Below are 16,414 nucleotides of genomic sequence, written 5' to 3'. Positions count from 1 at the left end.
TGTGTTAAACAATGTTTGTATAGGGCATTCATGATTTTATGATTTTTCACTTCACTAAGATGTTCTAACATCCTGATTCTTAGTGGTCTAGAGGTTTGTCCTACATAAAAAGCAGAACATTGACAACTGACTAGATAAATAACCCAATCGGTATTACAGTTGGCAAAAAAGGGATATCAAAAATCTGAGATGTATTTTTGCTACTAAAAGTCCTAGTTTTAAGAATTTTGGGACAATGGACACAATGTTCACAAGGGTGACAGGCTATTAGAGGTCCCACTAAGAGGGTAGTCTGTAATTGTGGAGTATCCCTGAGGTATCCTTTTTTATAATGGTTAAAGATGGAACCAAAATTCCACCATTTTTTGAAAGAGAAATGGCATCTATCCCCTAACATTTCACCTAGAGTAGCATCAGCCAACAATATATTCTAGTGGTGTTGCACATGTTCCATCAGAGCATCTGTATTCCTACCATAAGTCACCACAAACCAGGGCGGTGACTTGCTGTCATAATTTTTGTGTTTATAAAGGAGAGGGCTATCCCATGTCATATTATCAACCTTATTCTGGGCTTGTAAGATGTCCCCCATTTTATACCCTCTGTCCCTAGATCTGGACCTCAATTCATCCCTATAGTATTTCTGCTTGGCTGAGAACAAATCCGTTTTACCCTCATAAACTGTGATTTAGGAATGTTCCTACAAATATGGTGTGGATGATAGCTGGTGGCCTGGAGCAAAGAGTTGTATCTGAGGAATTTGTGATACACTTCAGTAAGTAAAGTGTGATCAGGAGCCCTTGATAGCATAACATCCAAAAATGTGATTTTTATCCCTATGGTGGTTCAATGTAAAATGAATTCCCCATTTATTCTCATTCAAGTAACTAACAAATTCTTGAAGATATTCAACATCTGATCTCCAGACCAACCAGCAATCATCCAGATATCTTCTCCAGATATCCATCTCACCCATGAACAAATTATGGGAGTCATCATAAATAAGCTGTTTTTCGATATATGCCATAAACAAATCGGCATATATTGGCGCAAATGATGCCCCCATAGCAGGACCCTGAACTTGTAGGAAACATTTATTTTGATAAAAAATAATGTTCCTTGTTAATACATGTTCCGCAAGAACAAGCAAGAATGTGTTAAAACCAGGGGGGTAAAGCTCAGATTTGTATAGCCAAAATTCAAGGGCATCTATACCAGCCCAATGGAGATGTTGGTATACAGGGCTGTCACATCCAATGTACATAATAACCAATCGGGTTCAAGTTGTGTTTCCGAAATCACTTGAAGAAACTCTGTGGTATCCCTGATTCTAGCCCGTACCCATTTCAATAATGGTTTGAGGTATTTTGTAAGGAACTGTGATAGGGGTTCAGTCAATGAGCACCTCCCAGAGATAATAAGTTTCCCTGGTGGATTGGTAGGGTTATTATGGATTTTAGGCAAAAAATATATATATTGTCGACTGGGATCAGATATAGTTAAATGTTGCTTTGTGGTTTTGGTAATGATACCTTCCTCCATGGCTGACACAAGAAACTCATCAATCTGTTTCTTGAAATGAGAGGTGGGGTCAATATGCATGTATGTATAGTAGCAGGCATCCGAAAGTTGTCTCATAGCCTCTTCGTCATACCATGTCCAGTCCTAGATCACCACAGCCCCACCCTTATCACCCCCTAGGATAACCAGTTCATGATTATTGGCTAATTTTGAAATACACTCCATTTCAATCTTAGAAATGTTATTTGGCTTGGGTGTGAATTTGCTGGAGAGAAAATGTAGATCTTTAAGAATCATATTCTGGAACATGAGCACATTGTGGTTCATGGGTGGCATAAACCCGGACTTATGGTATCTAAAATCATCCGACATATCCGATTCACTGTCCTGAAAAAATATTTTTAGATTAAGGTTTCTACAAAATGTTAATACATTATTAACAAAAGCATCCTCAGGGACAAAGAATCCTGGTATAAAGGACAACCCTTTATTTAGTACCAATTTCAACAGGAGAGATGTTATGAGATGAAATATTAAAAACATTATTTATTTCTTAGCAAAAATTTGTATTAGATCCTTCATGTTGGTTACTACTCCGATGTTTCCTGCCCCCCCCCTCCTCCTGGGTCTAAACCCAAAGGGCTATTGGAGTTCCTCTTTTTCTGCACCGGTGAACCACTGGTACCCACAATTTCCCCCTCCAAACCAGAGGATTCTTTACCCGAGGTATCCATACTGGACATTGATCCCTTCTTTAGTATGGATCTCAGCTGCTTTCTCTTGGGTGGGTTCTTTCTAGATTGAACAAAATGAACATGCTTATCCTTACTCATATTGAAGGGGTCCCCCCTATCATAGTCGGATTGATCCCTCAAGAATTTTCTCTTCTTTCTATCCCTAAGCTGCTCCTCCAGGAAAGTGAGTTCATGAGTAAGTTTCTTAAAGCAGGACTTATAAATGGACAATTCCTCATATTTTTTAATATCATCACATAATGTGGTTATGATCTCTATTTCACTGTCAATGATTCTATTATGATGTTCAGCCAAAATCTCCACAAACCTAAGGGAGGCTTGTTGTTGAGCTTTGCCCCATGCTTTTAAAAGGAACTCATCAGGACTACTAATCAGTGGTTGTAAGCATACATGCAAACCCCTAGGCATGATCCCCTTGGTCAAATATGCCCGAAACAACCTATAATGCCAAACATTGTTTCGGAGCTGCCGCATATGCTTTGGGAGTTCCAAAATCTTTTCACATCCTTCATCATTGGTTATTATATTGCTGCTATTCATTAACCCATTAAGATTGTCCAAACCAAAAATGGCCAAATCATCCCTGTCCAAGGCAAGCCCCCATAACAGGTTGGAAATATCCATCATGTGGTACACTAAAATAAAGATGAAAATTTAAACCCTAAAAAATTTTTATGCCAAGATCTGGTAAAACCATTCGGATCAAAATAAGGTGCCCCTTTATCACTTAAAAATCCCCAGAGCCAAATGGAAAAACAAATCAATTTCCACTCAATACTTATTCACAACTGGATAATAGCAGCCCCTGCATATTAATTGGTAAATCTGCAGGGCTGCAATTTATATTAAACCCGCAGGTTCAGAGTTCAAAGTGATCCAATGCTAATGTCAGGACAATATCAGCCGCTATATATAAACAAATATAGTGCTGAGTCAAGGAATATGACTGCAAATTGCTCATAGGGCAAGGGCATTCACAAAATATACCAAATTGTACCACTTGATGGCAAAATTACACACAACTCCCTAACTGGATTGTTGATATTAAATTTAGACAAATACTAAAAATGATCTGAGAAATGACTTAGCACCAATATACATCAATTAAAACATGGATGTCCTATATATAGGACATCTAAATCACCCAAAAAGGCATGTATGAAAAATCCAAAATAATGCGGCCTATCAAACAATGTGGACTATAGATGGACCATCATGTGTTATAGTCCATATGATGTATAAATGGGCCTCCCAATCTAACTCAAATTATGCAGTGAGGATTATATTTTAACAAAAATATAATCAATTTAACAGTGGCCATGGGTCTATATTAGAACATCGAAATGTCATTATTTTGAATGTTCTAACATCGAACCCTATTCAGCGAACGCTGACAACATCGAATATTCAGAACAGCGAATTTTTTCCTAGGGAAAAAATCGCTGTTCCAAAACACATACACACAACACAAGCACACCAAACAAACAGCAATCTACACACATACACCTACAATCTTGCAGCTAACCCTACACTAAACTGTACAAACACCACTAACTATCCACTTACCTTAACCCAAACCCTAACCCTAAGGTCCGTCACTATTGCACACTCACCTCACCCGTACCCTAACCCTAATTCACCTAACCCGCCCTAACCCTCACGTCCACACACTCACACACATACCTCCCTCGCGTCCTAACCCTAACTCACCTAACCCATGCCCAATCGCACACTTACCTGAACCCGACCCGTAACTTTCCACCACAGCACTGAAAATAGCAAAACGACAGAAATGGACAACCAAATTCTTTCCCTGGGAAAAAATGTGGTTATCTGTCGTTTCGCTATTTACAGCATTCGTTGAATAGGGTTCGATGTTAGAACATTCGAAATAATGACATTTCAATGTTCGAATATAGACCCAGTGGCCATATGTCCACTTCTACTCAAGGTTATCTCCAAGACCAAAAGGTTTTTTAGGAAGTCCAGCAAGAATATTGTCACCCAGTATGTTACTAATTCTATAGTTTTACCTATCAAATGTCCCAATAACACTAATGAACATTAACTTCAGTCATAAATCCCAAAATAAGGCAATATTGTATGCCTACATAATACCAAATGTATATGTTACAAAGCATGAAATACCAGCACTAAGAAACAATTACTGTGTTGCCCTATACAGCGAAGACAAAGTAACATACAAAAGCATTCGATGTTAAGATACGAAATACATCTGCCAATTCGCAAACAAGGACCATTTAAAAATAGTTTGAACTCAATGTCAAAAAAGTCCAAGCAGAAAATGCAGAGTTCTTTGATTTACAAGAGCTCCATATGATCAACCACCGAAGAAAACGGCAGACGATGTGTTTGTTTCAGTCCCAATTATTCTTCAACATATCAAATGATCAATGTGAGCACAAATCATATCCTGGATGGTTTCAATATATGGCATATAACTTTTGTTAAACATTTATGTAAAACCTATTCGGTAATTTATAGTCCCTAATTAGCTGTATATTGAAACAGTACATACATAGAATCATATGACCATACAGAAATGCCCTTGATATTGTTCTCTAGGGTTGTCAAAAATATATATATATGAGCCACTTCCATATTTAAGTGGCACACAGAAATGGAAAGGGAAGCACTTGTTTAAAAAAACACTCAATGCCCCAACAGAGTTTACTCAAAGCTACTTGGGCCACAGTTAGCTGTTTATTCCAGAACTCAGCCCCCAGTCCAGTAATCTCCAAAATGTCCGACTGGAACCTATTACGCATTTTTTAGCCTTCCATAGTCACTCATCTTGTAGAATTACAAATGCATCACATCATATAAATATGCCCTTGGTCTTATTCTTTTAAAAGGTCTTTAAAGCACATGTCCCTTCTGCTGGTAGAAAACACGCAATAGTAAAAAGAGTTCACAAAAAATGAGGCCTGTTGTTAATATAAAGGAGCAGTGTCCCAAAGATATTGTACTTACAGTACGTTAGACCACAGTTCCGCATACACAAACTCAACCCACAGTTCTAAACCCACCACAATATTTGTATGATCCCTGTAGGTTCTTATCTGAATTGACCACCATCCAGAAGACTTATTTCTCATCGGCAAATATGTGTACGTTGGTACGCCAAAATGGAAGGCATAACACAAGATATACAAAGGAGGCAACTCACACCCATCATTCCCCGTTAGTAATAACCAGGAGACCCAAAAGCACTAGTTCTAATATGAACTTTTGGTCATAAAAGCAAGGATCCTTCATAAAAATGAATATCCAGCCCAATGCTGCCACAAGCCCACAGCAGAGAAAAAAAGAACTCCAACTGCAACGATAACCCTGCACGTACGGCTACTGCCAGGTCCTAAAAGCCATGAATGCATAAAAATAATAACGGGACAGCAATTCAGGCAGCAATCAATTCATTAATTTAAGTGCAAAAGCACATACAAGAGTGAAAAAAAACAGACCGGTTTCAGCTACACCATTAGTTAGCCTTCCTCAGTGTAGTTAAATCAAAAAAAACAAACATTCTTTATATATATATATATATATATATATATATATATATATATATATATATATATATATATATATATATGTCTCAACAAAACATGTGACCTTTCACAATTGTTCATTTAGACCAGGTGTGAATAAGCCTCCTAATTTAATTATCCACTATTGCCACAACAATATAAAATAGTTTGAATACAACACAACACCCTAGAATAACTGGACAATCATAAACACAGTGACAGCATGTGACATATAAATCCTTAGGTTATGTTATCCACACATTACTGTTCATCAACTAATGTATAAATGCCCTACCTGCATTTTTACACACATTTTACACAACAAATTAACTGGATTTCTCTATTGGTTGTTTAGATTATGTGATTTTTTTTTTATGGATATTTGAATGAAAAATTTAGTTTTAACTTAGTTTTTGAGGAAGTCTTTGTTACATACTGACAAAAGTGCTAAAACTTTCAATAAAATTGTGTTTCTTTTCACGCTGCAGTGATTTCCGCTTCTAGCCTGTGGTGTTCTTTTCTATGTCAAATTTTAATATTATTAAGATAGAAAATGTGTCCATGATTGTCACTGAGTATTTCTGGATTAGTCCCTGATCATGTTGAGATGTATAGATGATTGGTTGAGAGCTATATTACAAATGTTCAGGTGAAGTATACCTCTATGGTCAGAGCCTTACACATGCAGCTATATTGGCATAGCTGCTGCTTCCAGAAAATGTACAGATAAGAGAGATATTCATACTAATCTGAGAAATAAACACTATTGGCATATGCATGTACAAACTAACTGTATACACAAACAAGCAGGTATCTGTACAAGTACTTTCAAAACATTAACACAGATAGATGAAAATGTAGTCCAAGCTATGCCTTACATGGATTCAAACACCCATGTATTCATAACTGATACACGTTGGCTTCTCATTTCTCAAGTTGACCTAAGAGACAGCACAGTACCTTCCTCCATAATAAACTACTATGTATTCCTGTGGATAATGGAGGAATATAAACCTATCCAAAACTTAAGCATTGTAGGCCTTCATGCTCCACATACAATCGAGATGTGTAACAGCCATATAGCATTAAGTTTTACAAAGTCTAACATCTGGTAGACATGCTCAACTGCAGTGGTCTTACATTAATATGTTCAGTAAACATATATTTAACAATACTGTGCATTTTTTACATAACATAGATCTATATGACTCAGTACTCACACAAGAAATATGCTGCACAATGGTCTCGGACTATTGCGGATCCCATAGAAATGTATAGTCATGTGTAGCCTAGACATTATAGCTATCAGTGAAACAGCCATGCTGGACATGTAAAATGATGTACTGTATAAATTGTCAAACAAACAGGTCTTATGTTCAATAATATGTACATAAACACTATTAAAATAAATAAAACACACACACACACTGGGAATTGAACCGATACATGGGTGAGGAGCAGTCAGCTTGCTTGAGTGTTTAACCAGATGAGCTATGTGACATAACAGCTAAGAAATGTTTCTAAAAGGAATATTTAGGATAGAAGGATCACAGCTGTATGTGTGATTTCCACAGGAATGTGCAGCTATACTGGATAATATGACACTTAACTGTAGGCATTGACAGGCTATCTCAGCACCCTGGCAACCCTCCAGCTAAGATCCTTTGCATCCATCTGATGTAGCTCATCACAGTGGTGGCGAACCTGCACTCTAGTCATGTAGATCCTTGTGTATTATCACTGCTCCCTTGTAATCCATTTCCGTATGTCAATTATCTTGAAGGTTCTGGGCCATACTCGCATATGTTGATTAACTTCAGCATGGACTGTGAACATCTGGGTCATCTCCTCCTCAGTCCAGTTTGTTGCCTGGATATGCCATAGCTTCCTTGCAATAGCCGTGTCAATGATGCAGGTCAGAATAATGAGCTTTTCAAAACTGCTGAAAGAGAGCCCACTCAGTGTGTAGGTAACAATGTTCTGATCTGTAAATGTATCAAAATTACATTTTAAATTTGGCACTTATAGAATGATTTCAGATTATTGGAGTGTGACAGACATGTGTCACAGATGTTCCTGTTTAAAGATACCTATTGAGCAAGGGCATGGAACAACTTCCCATTATGCTGAGCTATTGGTTAATCCACTGACTCTGGAAAACTTGGATGTGTGCAAATGTGATTCCAAAACCTTGAAAGATAATAAACCTCATTAATTATATGTGATGAAAATGGGACTTAAAAGCTGCATGCATATAGCTGGCCTTACTTTACATTATAACTGACTTACAGGTAGCTTCAAAGGTAATGTGGCATCTGCTGCCAGTGCTGTGGTGAGATATATTTCTCTTATTATAGACCAACGGTATTATTACTCCTTATAAATGTATTTCTAAATGTTTACATTGAAGTTTTAAGGACAAATTGTAATACCAAATGTGTGTGACTTACTGAAGGGGTGCAGGACTGACCTGTATGCATACAAGTGGGTACATCTGCATCACTGACAAGCAAGGATACTACATATGTACTTGTAGGAAAGAGTCCTAATAAACAGTACATATGGACACACTGGCAATGCATCTGTTTGCATTGCTGGTGATACTGTACATTTTGTGGTATATTTATGGAAACCAAAGTATTCAGAGAGTATCCCTTTGCTGTATGTTCACTGCTTATGTTATGGATATTTACTGATGCTTAGTAATACGCGTACTGTAAATTGTGCCAGAATGAAAATGTATCCATGCTCATGTCTAATTACCTTGTACTGTCTGTGGTATCCTTATGGATAATGAGGGTTTCCTTAAGTTGTACAACTGCTACTGTACAGGTACCGTCTGATAACAGTAATATAGTAATAGTTATTATTAGTAGTTGTTTCATCTCACACTGATAACATGGGGGATAGCACTGTCTGCTCACTGTTGATCATGTTATGTAGTTATTTGTGCATATCAGTTCATGATACTATGACTGCTTGTTTTCTACAGGTTTTCTGTATAGCCTCCTGTTACATACCATCTATTAACGGTATATGTCTTTATTAGGATATGTCTCATGATCTATGGTTGTGCATGACAGCAATCCAGCAGTAATGGTTTATACATTGCCATAACATTATGATGGGCATGTTAATGTGTGAAGTCCACTCATATTGTACTGACTGTGTGGCACAACTGTGGTGTGTCGGCCTTCCAGTGTAGTGGTACCCACTGTAATGGGTTCAAATCTCACATCCAATCTCTATATACCATAAGTTATGATGTAGTTTCCCAGTGTGTTTATAGGCTTCAGCATTGTGTAGCACACCTGTGTTGTATGACATTAATGTCATTGTTTTCCATACAGAGGGACATCAGGTCAACATGTGCACAGCATGTCATGTGAGTATCACCAAATTGTCTTACTGTGGCATATATGTCATCAAGTGCCTCTGCCTGCATTTATGAGTATGTTGCCTACCCCATGCTGTTCTTTTTTGTATTTTCCCACTACATGATATGCATTATGACAGACAAGACACTTACCACATAGGGAGAATGTAACTGGTGTCCTATTTCCTCTGTTTCTTACCTGTCAGTGTTGTTACTCTTATTGTTGCTCTCTGTTAATTCCATGCCCTTCTACCACTGGATAGGACAACTGGCATAGGCACTTCAGCCACTACCAACTGGAATGTGTATATATTACCTTCTGTGTGTTGTACCTCTGTTGGAATGGTACATGTTGGCTAATATGTGCTTATAGTACTGAGGGGATGCCATTCTTTCCCAACAATAGTTGCATTTCAGCCCTCACCTCTGGCACTGGATTCCATGAGGACAAGTCAGGTGTGCCTTATGTTGTCATACATTACACATGTCATGCATGTTGCACATGTAACATAATTGTAACTCCCTTTTAAATAATTTCCATAGGCCACAATCGGACATGACTTCCTGGTAAGTCCTTGACATCTGTAATATTGCAGTGATATAGTTGCACAATATGTCATTACTGAGTTCCAGCATGTGATATATATGTATTTATCAGACCTGTGCATCTGTCTCTTTTTTATCACATCCACTGCCTGCATCCTGCATTAGCCTGTCCCCTGATACTGATGGGGAATGTGATGGATCTCACTATACTAGCATGGCTCCTGGCACACATGAAACAGATTTGGTGATACAGTTCATCCCAGATGGTGCAGTCATGTGGATGAGGCTGTAGCCCCAGATGTGGAGGAAAGCATGCCCAAGCATTCTGAGGATGACGGGGCATCAGATATTAGACAGGATGTTGCCTGTACTCCACAGTCCTATGTTGAGTCTGCTGTCGATGTTGGCACTTCCTCCCAACAGAGCAATACTGACATGGACCTGTTGCACACTAGCTGTGTGTGTGTGATGCATGAAGGACAGGAGTACATACTCGATGAAGTCATGGTGGCATTGGCTGCACAGAATGACAACATATTATCTGTCGCACAGACATAGAAACATGCATATTGAAACCCAGGTTACATCAGAGCTTCATAATGAACCCGGTGTTGCATGCCCTGACTGTGCTTAGCTGACTACCACATGGGAGAGGCAGACCCCTCTTAGTAGATCCCCCCACCTTGCCCATTGGACAACAATATCTAAACACACATATGATACTGGTCAATCCATTGTAGGTTCAGCAGTCATAAACCAACAGTCAACTCGCATCCATATTCCTTCCCATAGTGTATCTTGTCTCCCTATGCTGTTACGCCCCATCATGCTCCTCTGTAGAACAACATCAGCTGAGTGTTTCCATACATGACAGGGGCAGCCAGGGCTGTTATGTGAGCAGTCAGCATGGGTGCCCTAGACTGCATTAGAGAAACAGTGACAGTTGATGCACTCTGTCCTGTAATGTCAAGCTGACCCCATAGTGATGATGAATGCTGTGCAAATTATTTCATCTGTCTGTGGTTGTTGTGAAGTCTGATGCCACTGCAGTCTGTCATTTTTATTGACCTAGGTGACAACATTCAGTACTTGATACCTTTTCCCTACTTTAAATGGCTGTAAGTCACTAGTGATATTGACAATATTACTGCTAAATGTGCTAACTTGCTTTTTTGTTTGCATGGTTTGCCCCTTGTTTTCTTCCATACTCACATACACCACAATTAGTCTATATGCATACCTGTATCACTTGTGGCCTGATTTGATGCCCCTCTTATGATTATTTTGATCATGTTCATACTGTTATGTGTTATGATTATGTTGCTATGTCTGATCCTTAATGTGCACATCCAGTGAGTAATTCCCATTCAATGTGATCTGTGCTGCTGTTCTGAGGCAACATCTGAATGTCAATCTTTAATCTGTGCACTTCTGCATGTTCAACTTGGTCATGACGCAAAGGTGTGTTTCAGATGCTGCTATATTGCCTGAGCTAGGACTTGTGGTTGCATCCTCCTTCCCCCATGCCTGTTTCTTCTGTTCCCTGGGTTCTCCTGTTCCTCCTCCTCTGATAGCTGTGGCAAGCCATCTTCATACATTTGGAGTTTTTGTGGTAGGTCACAACACCTGTGACAGGCAAACAGCCATGAGTGGTTGCTACTATATTGTGTAGCATGACGCACACAGTATTCACCTCTGATGCCTTTTCAAGGATGTATTGCAGTGCACCCCTGGATGTGTCTAGACATCTGAATCTGACTTTCAGTAGACCAAACCCATGCTCTATGGTGTATCTTATCATGTTGTGTGCTCTATTGTATGCCTCCTCCACAGGGTTGGATTGTTCTCTGTATGGGATCATTAGCCATGGCTTGAGTGGATACCCACAGTCACCTGTTGTTGGCAGAGTGAACACACATATGTTGCCACCATGCGTACTGTTGACAGGAATGTATTCAGCTTTCATTCTATTTGTGAACCTGCACTTACACAGTAGTAGTCCATCAAGCATTCCGCCATGTTGGAACACAGTCCTTAGACCACAGTGCTCCCACTTCTTGAGATTTTTCCCACAATCTTGGGATTTTGAGTATTGACTTGGGATTTGTGGATTTTGCCAAGCAATCTTGGGATTTTCACTTGCTGCTACTGACAGACAGGTAAAATTTTCTTGCAATGTTTATGATCAACAGACGGTAGACTACAGACATAAATATATATAAAACCTACTAAATTACACTCACAGCCACAGCCTAATAGAGTTATTGAAGATGTGTGGTTATCCTGTCTCCTTACTCTGACTGGGGAACATATTCTCTCCAGCTTACACTTACACTTGCAGGTGCTTCAATAAGAACTGAAGGATTTTGCTGTCAACTGGATCCTTATAAATAATCACTTGTAAGTAGGTAATTTATAAATTTTGTCTTTATATATCTGTAGCACTATATTCATGCACTGATGTCAATGCTGTAGCTTTATTGACCTGGCACCTGGAGTTTAAAACTCTTCTGGTCACTGTGGCATAGTCCAAGAGCCAAGAGGCTTTTGGTTTGGTGGTTGTTTATTATCAGGAAGTTTTGCTGGTCTTTAGTTTGTCCCAAGAACAACATAATGATTTTAAGGGGGGGTGGAGTGTTTGTTGTTGTTGTCATTCAGGTAAGATGCTAAATATTTGTTGATAACACAGAGTCATCGTATGTAGTGTAACTGGCTCTTTGGAATTTTGGTAGTTTTAAAAATGTCAAAATCCAAATATCTGCTGCAGTGCAAATAACAGAAGACCAGGAGCCAAATGGAAAATGCACCAAACAAGCCTGTGCATGAACTCCATTTTATTGCAGTAAAAACACATCAAGATCAAGCGCTTTCGTCTTTCACATAGAGGACTTCATCAGAATAAAGCATACTGGTTCAAGAACCATTTTTATACCAGTACATGTTACATAATAGATAAAATTGAGCCAATGGCATTGCCAAAAAAAGTCACATGTAACTTTTTACAGTGAACTTTGTATGTTCAAAACTATTGCATGAAAAATTTAAAAATATGTTCAATACATTATTAAAATTAGAAGTGAGGCCAAATGAGCACTTCTATGTCTGCTACCATTGGAGTATATTCACAATGCATGTAGTTCTATATATAATTTTGTAGGTTTCTTAAGAACAGATATGCATAAAGAGACATCTAGAAAATGTAGGATTATACCTTTGCTGATATTTGCACAAGTGAACTCATGCATTCAACAGATGGTTACAAGCCATTTTTTTTATTTTGCATCTCTTCCAGATTTAAATATGACTATAGTTGTTTTGGATAATTACACTTTCCATATAAAAACCTAAACTCTGTGAAGAGAAACAACGATCTGTTTTGTCTTAAGATGGGCAACATTGGTAAGATGTTATTTGTAGAAACATATTTTGACCTCCTCTGAGTAAGAAAAACTGGAAAGTTTGAGGTCCAAGCATGTATTATTGTTGTCACACTCTTTGGGTAAGAGGCAATGGGTAGCAGTCTCCCACTCATAGGTTCATATAATTACAGTTGCATACTAGGATATCAGTTGACTACACCATTAGAAACCTAACCACTGGAATTTCTAGTGCTTTCTCCCTCAGTCTACGGCTTAAGGAACTAGACAAGTGGAGAATTTATGGATTTTCATCCACTCATTCATTTGGGATTTAGAGAGTTAAGGAACAAATTTGTTTGATATTAATAAAGAGATTTTTCTCTAGTTAGCGTATCCTTTGTAATGGTATCCTGCCTACATGTTCTGTTAATATCATGATGTAGATTTAACTCCCTAGAACAGGTATTGGTGATGGTACCTGAAAAGGCTCACAATAAAGGAATTGGATTATTACAGTTGTGCTCTTTTTTTTTCTCAGAGCTGAGGTGTGGGTTGCTGGTTCATAGCACTGTCCCAGAGCACTGATTGAACCAGCTATGCTTCTAGCAACCATATATGTAACCACAACAGCATACAAACCACAACAATAAACAAAAATAAAAACTGCAGGCACATACACACAACCCCCAACAAGACTTACATAATGGCTGGTATTCACAGTTTTCTGGCATACTACACATAGCCATGTTTGTGGATTTGTGCAGTCCACAAAGTGACCCTGATTTAGAGTGCCCTTGCAAGATTCATCACAAGGAGTCATAACAAAGTAGATTGTCTCAATACTCAGTTTTCCTGAGCTACATGCAACATGGTTGTCTGTGGGTGCAACCTCTGTAGAGCAGATCCATTGTCTGTATGCAGCTGTGTATAGTATTACTACTCATAGATGTCTGTATTAAGCAAAATCAAAAGAAGATCAAAGGTGCAACATGGCTGTTAGCATCTGATAGGTATTGTTATTAATGGACATTCCTAAGCAAGGCATTGGATATTAGAGACCAGTAGGCCTGCTTTACTCCAGATTACCTGCAAAGTTGACTGTTCCAATTAAATAGAGCTGTACAACAAATCTATATTTATGTGTGTATGTGCAAATGTCTGTCTGCCTGTGGTCAGAAGTGATGCGCAGTGCCTGTGTGTGTGTGTGTGTGTGTGTGTGTGTGTGTGTGTGTGTGTGTGAGAGAGAGAGTGTGTGTTTGTGTGTGTACGTGCTAAAATGTCTTACACAAAAAAGTTTGACAGCTTGCACATTGTCTATAAACAATCATGATTCTGATCATTTTATACTCAACTTGAAAAATGTCAAACTTCTGTTTTCTTTAAAAAATAAACACAGAAAATGTAGGAGTATGCATTTAGGCAGGTTGCAGGCTGCATATAAACAATTGGGACTGCTAGTCTTACAATTAGTAGTGCCCCTTAGAAGATGGATTCTGTTGCAATTGGCCTGTTACATTACACTCTGTTGACCAGGTTATACCCACTAGACTAGTAGCCTCTTTTCATGGAAGACCTGAGGTGCAATTTGTACTACTACTATGGGAAATTTTGCTTGGGAATTAGGGAACTTCCACTACTTTTTTGATAGGTGCTGTGGGATATTTTGCATCCACCTGAGGTATCATGACTATTAGCAGATGGGATCTTGATTTACCATCATATTTGAAGCACATCACATTGAGCAGTGCAGCTTCCCAAAGCAGTGTCAGCAATACAAATACCTGACAGGGAACTAGAACCCACAACCTTTTGCATCAAAGGCAGATATGTTACTTGTTAAACCAGTGACACTATTTCCCACTCAAAAAAAAAAAAAAACAAGCGTAAAGATATCAGTCTAAAAAAGGAAGAAACTCAAAATGTATAAAAATTTACATATACCATGGACGGGATTCCAAAAGCTAGATGTGGACAGAATAGCATGCCGAAGGAAGACTTCAGTTCACCAGCTGTGGATGCGATTTCAGAAGTCACACTAGAATCAGTCAAGGTACTGATTTATTCAGTGTTGGATAATTACAGACTACAAACATGCCTGTCACATTCCAAAACACATTGTATGCATCCAATGCAAGCTAAATGCAACAACATGCAACACCGGCTCTATTTCCAAAATCCTTGGAGAATGCCATACTGCAATGCAAAGAAAGAAAGAAAGAAAGCTATCCACCATGGAATCCTGCAGAATCCATAACAATACTGAAAAAATGTTACCTGCAGTGATTGAACTGCAACAGGCTGCAGTATTACAAGGCATGGAGGAGGATCTGGCTTTGCATGCTATAAGTCTGTCAGACAGACAGACAGGCTACAACTATGTCAATTCTTAGATCAATAAATGATTGACAGGTGCTACTTAGACAGCTGGTGCAGGCTGTGTACCCCACACATGTCTGTGTGTACATTGTGACGCAACCCCATACCTCTTGAAAAAAATGTCTTTCTGAATCTAACTGCACTGTCATTTGAAACATTCCAATGACATATGGGATATGCTGTAGGAGTTCCACAGACAGCTGCCAGTTGAATCCTCATGTAATTCAGTGTGCTCCAAGGTAGATGAACACATATACCCATCTATACCCACAGAGTGTTGAAATGTCATGCACCATTTCTATAACATCATCAACTCAACTTCTCTCATGTTGTTGGTGCAATAGACTTCAACCAAATCCCTATTAAGTCCCCCCACAACAAAAAAGCAGAAAGGTACATCAATAGAAAGGGGTGGCTATCACTGAACTCTCAGATATTGTGCACAGCAGATGGCAGCATAACAAATATGGCAACATACCCTGGGAGTGTCCATGATGTTGCGATATGGAAAGAAAGTGGTCTGAGGGCTACATCCCAACATGGTGAAATACCTTTGGGACTACTACTGGGTAAGTACAGGAACACAGCTAGCATGTAAGTTAATACATCCCTGTCAACATTATGCATGATGCCAACATATGAGTTTTCCCTCCTCACAACAAGTGATGGTGGTTATCCACTTGAACAATGGCTAATGACTCCCTACACAGCATCTGCCAACCCAGCAGAGGAGGCCTACAACACAGTGCATGCCACAACAAGAAACACCATAGACCATGTGTTTGGTGTATTGAAAGCCAGATTCAAATATTTGTACAAATCTGGAGGTGCACTGCAATGCACATCTGAAAAGGCAACACAGATGATTACTGTGTGTGCCACTCTACATAATATGCTAACAACCACACATGGTGGTCTTCCTTCTGCAGG

Source organism: Protopterus annectens, chromosome 5.part0 (genome assembly GCF_019279795.1).
Source record: "Protopterus annectens isolate FY-2018-M chromosome 5.part0, PAN1.0, whole genome shotgun sequence".
Lineage (NCBI taxonomy): Eukaryota > Metazoa > Chordata > Ceratodontiformes > Protopteridae > Protopterus > Protopterus annectens.
The sequence above is the reverse complement of the archived record's forward strand: the minus strand, read 5'-3'. Positions refer to the sequence as shown.